The following is a 6945-nucleotide window of genomic DNA, read 5'->3' as shown; positions in this document are numbered from 1 at the left end:
CATAGTTACTTTTTTGTCAGCAGGGGGGACAGCCTCTTATGAGTACTGCAAAAAAGACAATGGGATGAATCTCAAAGTAGTTGTTTTTTAATTAAAAGAAAAACTTGACAAATTAAAGTGCAGTGGCAGTTAAACTGCAAGTCTATACATCAAAAATGGATAATGGTCACCAAACCAACCAAACTGTCAGGTATTGCAGTGTTTTCAATACAAAGCCATATCCTTCTCATCCACTTTATATCTTAAATGTATATAAATGGGATCGGATGATGTCCGATTAAAGTAATAAACAATAAATGTAAATCTGTTTTTTTAACTTTGCAGACTCATTTACCCGATCCAGTGAAAGCGATAAAAAAAAGGATAATGGCTTTAAAGAGATTATGAACAAAATGCAATACAGTTTGTTTTTGCTACATTAACAACTTCTACCTTTTCCAACTCTGATTTCCTGCAGGACCCACATGGACATTTTGTTCTTAGTGGGTTGGTGTTTGTGCTGTTAACATGTGCCTTCTTTAATAAAGTGCCAGTCCATGGATTTATTTTATGCCAGTTTTGTGTCATATTATTGGAAGGAACCTATGGCCGCCGGCCAAAACTGACAGGGCGCCAAGGTTGTAATCTCAGTGAAGAAACTGAAGAGGTAGATACGCAGAGACAACATGAATATTAGAGGGCGTCACTTGAGGCTGGGTCTCAGTGGGTATATTACTTCAAAAAATAAAAATACAACACAAGAACATATCTTTAAAAATTGTGTTTTGGCATGTTACAGTGAAATAAATAAAAAAGCTTGCATATTCTCCAGCCTCAAAACAGAAGATGTATCCAAACAGCCTTTAATAAATCCCAAACTTCACTTAGATACATACCAGTAACGTAACAAGCGTTAAGAATTACAACGTCGTAAGCATCTACCGTGAAGCCACACACAAAAAAAAGTAGAAAAACTGATTTCATTACACTAGTGTGATGAAAAAACTATTGTTCTGACTTGCTGCTATATTAAGAAAGCTGAGCTGGATCAAAACACATTGTTTATACTCACCAATAATGCTGTTATAGAGAAAAGATGATGAGGATCCTTTTAACAGTTGAGGGCAACTCATTAATCAGTGCAAAAGATTTATTTCTTGCATTTCTGAAAAGTAGTGCAATTAAAGACTCACAGGTGCGAGTGGGGGTATCATAAGCCTATAATTTCTAATATTTTATCATATCTGTACTTCTACCTCAGAAATTTTACAGATAAATACACAAACATCATCTACAGGAGGAAAAAAAAATCTAATTTAACATCTCTCAGTTCACAGTCACACCCACAATAAATAAGATTTAGAATATGCTTTGTAACATCTCTCAAATTATTGTGATGTTTGATGTAGAATAAAGGGCCATGCCTCAACTGATGTTTACCCAGTATTTTAATCTCCTCTTCACCAGCAAACATTGTGAAAAACTATGGTGAAATATGCAATGAAAATACAGATATTGTGTAAGCAAAATAAAACCACAACCCAAATAAACCGTACACACAAGCAAACTACAGAAACATACAGTGTGCGCCTTTCTACAATTCACAAGCAATTGCAGTACATATTGTGCATTTTTTTCCTCCTTATCCACAAACTAACTTAACTGGCTTGAGGCTTCAGTCTCTGGCACCTTAGTTGAACATGTGTCCAAAGCATGGACGCCTCAAAGCACAATCCTCAATTTTATCAGTAGATGGCAACAAAGCAGCATGGGGATTAGATTAAATGCTCAGTTTTGAACCTTATAATCACATAACTTGAGAACAATTAAACACGTTTCACTAAGCGCATGACCTACATGCTTATTCAAACATTTTATAAATTCTCATAAATATTTTTCCGTTTTAATAATATTATTTGCAGGAAGTGAACTGAAGAGAAAAATGTTAACAGTATGAGCTGAGTATATGTGACATCACAGCAATGAAAACTGACAAGAAGCTGATGTTGTTGAGGATGGCAGAGGAGGTGGTTGTTGTTGTTGCAGTTGTAGTTGTTGTCGCTGCAGTTGTGGTTGTTGTCGCTGCAGTTGTAGTTGTTGTTGGAGCAGTTGTGGTTGTTGTTGGAGCAGTTGTGGTTGTTGTTGGAGCAGCTGTGGTGTTTGTTGCTGCAGTTGTGGTTGTTGTTGGAGCAGCAGTTGTGGTCGTTGTTGGAGCAGCTGTGGTGTTTGTTGCTGCAGTTGTGGTTGTTGTTGGAGCAGCTGTGGTGTTTGTTGCTGCAGTTGTGGTTGTTGTTGGAGCAGCAGTTGTGGTCGTTGTTGGAGCAGCTGTGGTGTTTGTTGCTGCAGTTGTGGTTGTTGTTGGAGCAGCAGTTGTGGTTGTTGTTGGAGCAGTTGTGGTCGTTGTTGGAGCAGCTGTGGTGTTTGTTGCTGCAGTTGTGGTTGTTGTTGGAGCAGCTGTGGTGTTTGTTGCTGCAGTTGTGGTTGTTGTTGGAGCAGCTGTGGTGTTTGTTGCTGCAGTTGTGGTCGTTGTTGGAGCAGCTGTGGTGTTTGTTGCTGCAGTTGTGGTCGTTGTTGGAACAGCTGTGGTGTTTGTTGCTGCAGTTGTGGTCGTTGTTGGAGCAGCTGTGGTGTTTGTTGCTGCAGTTGTGGTTGTTGTTGGAGCAGCAGTTGTGGTTGTTGTTGGAGCAGTTGTGGTCGTTGTTGGAGCAGCTGTGGTGTTTGTTGCTGCAGTTGTGGTTGTTGTTGGAGCAGCTGTGGTGTTTGTTGCTGCAGTTGTGGTTGTTGTTGGAGCAGCTGTGGTGTTTGTTGCTGCAGTTGTGGTCGTTGTTGGAGCAGCTGTGGTGTTTGTTGCTGCAGTTGTGGTTGTTGTTGGAGCAGCTGTGGTGTTTGTTGCTGCAGTTGTGGTTGTTGTTGGAGCAGCTGTGGTGTTTGTTGCTGCAGTTGTGGTCGTTGTTGGAGCAGCTGTGGTGTTTGTTGCTGCAGTTGTGGTCGTTGTTGGAACAGCTGTGGTGTTTGTTGCTGCAGTTGTGGTCGTTGTTGGAGCAGCTGTGGTGTTTGTTGCTGCAGTTGTGGTTGTTGTTGGAGCAGCAGTTGTGGTTGTTGTTGGAGCAGTTGTGGTCGTTGTTGGAGCAGCTGTGGTGTTTGTTGCTGCAGTTGTGGTTGTTGTTGGAGCAGCTGTGGTGTTTGTTGCTGCAGTTGTGGTTGTTGTTGGAGCAGCTGTGGTGTTTGTTGCTGCAGTTGTGGTCGTTGTTGGAGCAGCTGTGGTGTTTGTTGCTGCAGTTGTGGTTGTTGTTGGAGCAGCTGTGGTGTTTGTTGCTGCAGTTGTGGTTGTTGTTGAAGCAATTACAGGTACACTCTGTGCGTTGCAGTAGACTGTGTAGAAATTCACGTCAGTTTTATATTTTTGTTACACTTTTTATGAATATAAAAATCTTTGAGGTATAAAGCTTCTCTTACCAACAAAAAGAATAATGATGACACAAATCTTTGCGATCATGGTGATGCTGTTTCTCTGCTCTCTGAAAATTTAGTTCATCATATTTATTATCAGCTGAAGAAAAGACTAAATGCCTTGCATGCATACAGTCAGTTTAATTCAGCTTTCCTAATTTACCTTTGAACCAAGTATGATGTTGACATGAAAAAATATGCTGTTGAGTTCAAGTTTTACATTTTTCTGTTTTCATTCATGACTGCAACATTATATAACCTTATATTTGAAATTACCAATCTGTGATCTCATTATTCATAAAAATCTATTTTACCTTGAATTTGTCAGTGTGCTTCTCTTAAACTTTTTCACTTCTTGTAATTTGTTATGTGTTGCTAATTCTTTCATATTTACCAACAAGGTGCTTGTTTATACTGAGCTTGAAACAGAAGAATAGAACTAAGATAGGATGACGAAAAAAAATAACTATGAAAACAGAACACAACCATTTAAAAAACAACTTTTTTAATGCAAAACGCTCCCTACATTACACAACATAAAACAACCAGATCACAGTAAAAATAAAAATTAACCATAAAAAACACGTCATATATTTAAAATGTATAAATATACAACATGCCACATATATATTTAATATTAGGATTACTTACATAGTATCTCTCTACTTGTATGTCCTCCACTGCAGTGAAAGAAAATTATGTTCTCTGACTTCAACTCCTCTTTTTATAAGCATGCAACATGAACCTGAGGGCAAATTTGTGCAGGTGGTTTAATGTGTGTGCACTAACCTTTTAATTACTTGCATATCTCTCCTATTGTCCTCCTGAAGCAGTCATCACTTCAAATTTGTACTGAAAAAGGATCTGACAGACTAACCTCAAACAAATATTCTGTGATTAGTTTTGGTTTTTATAAAGCTCACAACTGACTGAGTAGGTTTAGACAAAGAAACAAAATTTCCAGGTTTCTACTTCTTGGTTGACAGTCAGTGTCCACATAAAAAACTTTAATTTCTTTATTTTTAAAATTTTCTTTTAAACAAATTCTGTGATTGTTAGAGTCAATGTTCAAACTTGATTTGTTCTGCGTCAGTAACTGAAATTAATGAAGTCTTTATAGTTTAAGTAGATGAATGAACTTTAAAGGCCTTCCTGAGAATAAGGTCTTCATCTTTTATTTCATTTGATTTTCTTGTCACGGCTCGAGGGTTGAGCCGTGTGGAATTTAATGAGGACCCAAGATGCAGGCAGCTGAGATGCAGGGGAGTGTTTATTGAGAAGGTGGTGATCCAAACAGAAACGGCAGAGGAGAGGAGGAAACTAAACAAAACCTAAACTGGAAAAAACTAACACAACAAACCTGAAGCGCTAACTGGAGACCCGGGGAAATATAGAAACATGCAGGGAGAAACACAGGTTGACGCAGGGAATTAACGCAGATGACGGAGGGAGATAACGCAGACCAGAAAACACCATATAACATAGACAAACCAGCAACAGGCAGGAGAACACACAGGGCTTAAATACACACAAGCGTATCTGCAACCGGAAGGTCGCCGGTTCGATCCCCGGGCTCGAAGTGGGCAAGACACTTTACCCTACCACCTACTGGTGTTGGGGCCGATGGCGCGATATGGCAGCCTCGCCCCCAGGGCAGCTGTTGGCACACACTGGCGTTGGCTCCAACAGTAACTTGCCTCCTCCTGTGTGAGAGTGAATGAATAGTGGCATTGTAAAGCTCTTTGGGTGCCTTGAAAGGCTATATGAAATCCAATCCATTAAAACCTGCAGGGACGCCGGCCCTCGTGGACTGAGATTGCCTGCCATCAGGGGTCGGCAACCTAACTGATGGCACGCACGACCATAGCTGGACTGGCCATCGGGCATACCGGGCATTTGCTCGGTGGCCTGATGATTTTTTTTTTTTTTTTTTTTTTAGTGGTGGATTGGCCAGACGCTGATCGGTGTGTAAAAATAACTCAGTTGTTTGGTGGTGGCTATGGCGGAGCTTCCACAGATTCAGTAAAATTAACAAGTGGTGGAGGCCAGCAGGTGGATGAGGGAAGGGGAGGCAGGAGGAGGAGAGACCCGAGGCGGCCACCGGTCCGAGTGTCAGGTGAGCTGAACTTCAGGTAAGAAGTTAATGACCTGCAGTCTATCTGGGTCAGATATAAACCAAGTTTAGGTGGAGTTTATTTTCGTTGTGCTGACTTTTTACAGTCAGTTACAATAACTCGCACTGCGTACTAGCTAGCATGACAGAGTTTATATACTGCTGGGTGGGTGCTGTGATGTTACTGATAGTGAACTTTATTTTATTCATAAGGTTAGTTAGTAGAGTTGCCAACCGTCCCGTACAAATGGAATCGTCCTGCATTCAGAGAAATTATTTCGCGTTTCGTGTTGAGCTGAGAAGGAACACAGTTTGTCCCGGACTTCAGTCAGGATGGAAAAAGACACAAAGCTGGAGTTATTGTGTCTTTGCTGCACAGCTGCATCTTCTTCTTCTCTCATTCTCTCCCCTCTCTCTCCTGTTTCTACTTCAATCATGAAACTGATCAATGATCAGCTGATCAGCTTTTCTCTCTTGTTTGTTTATCGCCCACTTTGCGCCAGAAAGAGGAAACCAGCGGATGTCGCGCTAAACAACAGCAGCACGTTTAAGCTTGGTCAGCTGTTGTTAGAATTTATTTAATATTAATTTCTAGTATCAGCTGATGTTTGCTGGAGCCACAGCTGGAGCCACAGCTGTAAAAGCTGCTGGTCATGATGTCGGTTTGGATATGTGGTGAGAGGGAAACATGAAGATGAAACCAGGAGATGTCCTTACTGAATCATCAGAGCTGAACAGGTGATGGAGAAACAGGTTTACCTTTTAGGTGACATGAATGAGTTGAAGGGAAGTTATGAACTGTTTCTGAGAGACAAATAACACCAGGATCCTTTTCTAAGTAGCTGACAGCTGGTAACTGTGCAGGGGCGGGTCTAGCAAAGTGTTGCCAGGGGGCCAGGTAGGGCATTAACAGGGAAAGGGGGGCACAAGGAAATACTTTTCTTTCTTATTCTCATTTAAAATGTCTGGCTGTTATTAAATAATTATCTGAAGCTTACAACCAAAGTTTTTATCTGACGTAAAATGAATAGAAATCATACATTTACCAACAAGACAGAGTACATCACTGTCACAACAGCGTTTGTTTTCATTCAAAGGCTTTATGGCTTTAATATCTGGGGGGCCGGTCTGTAGTCAAAATGCATCCATAGACTCGAGACACAATGCGTTTTTGGGACTTTCAGGTGTTTGGACCAATGTTTTATTTTCTGATCAAACCAGAAATCTTTAATGAGCAGCTAGATTTGTCTCGCATTAACTGGCTGAGTTAATGCCAGTTAATGCAACATCGAAGCAGCTGGAATCCACAGCTGTGCGTGTTCATGGAGCTGCATTTTCACCTGCTGGACATCACTACCTGACAAGTTTAACTGTCTTCAGAACATTGCAGAGGCCTTATTGAC

The 6945-nt window shown here is 40.8% G+C and overlaps 1 long non-coding RNA gene across 1 annotated transcript; it reads right to left on the bottom strand.

Moving 5' to 3' along the window:
- Positions 1-3268: 3268 nt before the first annotated feature.
- LOC102081946 (uncharacterized) lies at positions 3269-4107 on the bottom strand. Its single transcript, XR_268348.2, has 3 exons — positions 4081-4107; positions 3436-3497; positions 3269-3351 (listed from the first exon to the last, which is right to left on the bottom strand). It is a non-coding gene; the product is annotated as an uncharacterized LOC102081946 (long non-coding RNA).
- Positions 4108-6945: the final 2838 nt, after the last annotated feature.

Source organism: Oreochromis niloticus, linkage group LG22 (genome assembly GCF_001858045.2).
Source record: "Oreochromis niloticus isolate F11D_XX linkage group LG22, O_niloticus_UMD_NMBU, whole genome shotgun sequence".
Lineage (NCBI taxonomy): Eukaryota > Metazoa > Chordata > Actinopteri > Cichliformes > Cichlidae > Oreochromis > Oreochromis niloticus.
This window is presented reverse-complemented; position numbering and strand designations above follow the sequence as displayed.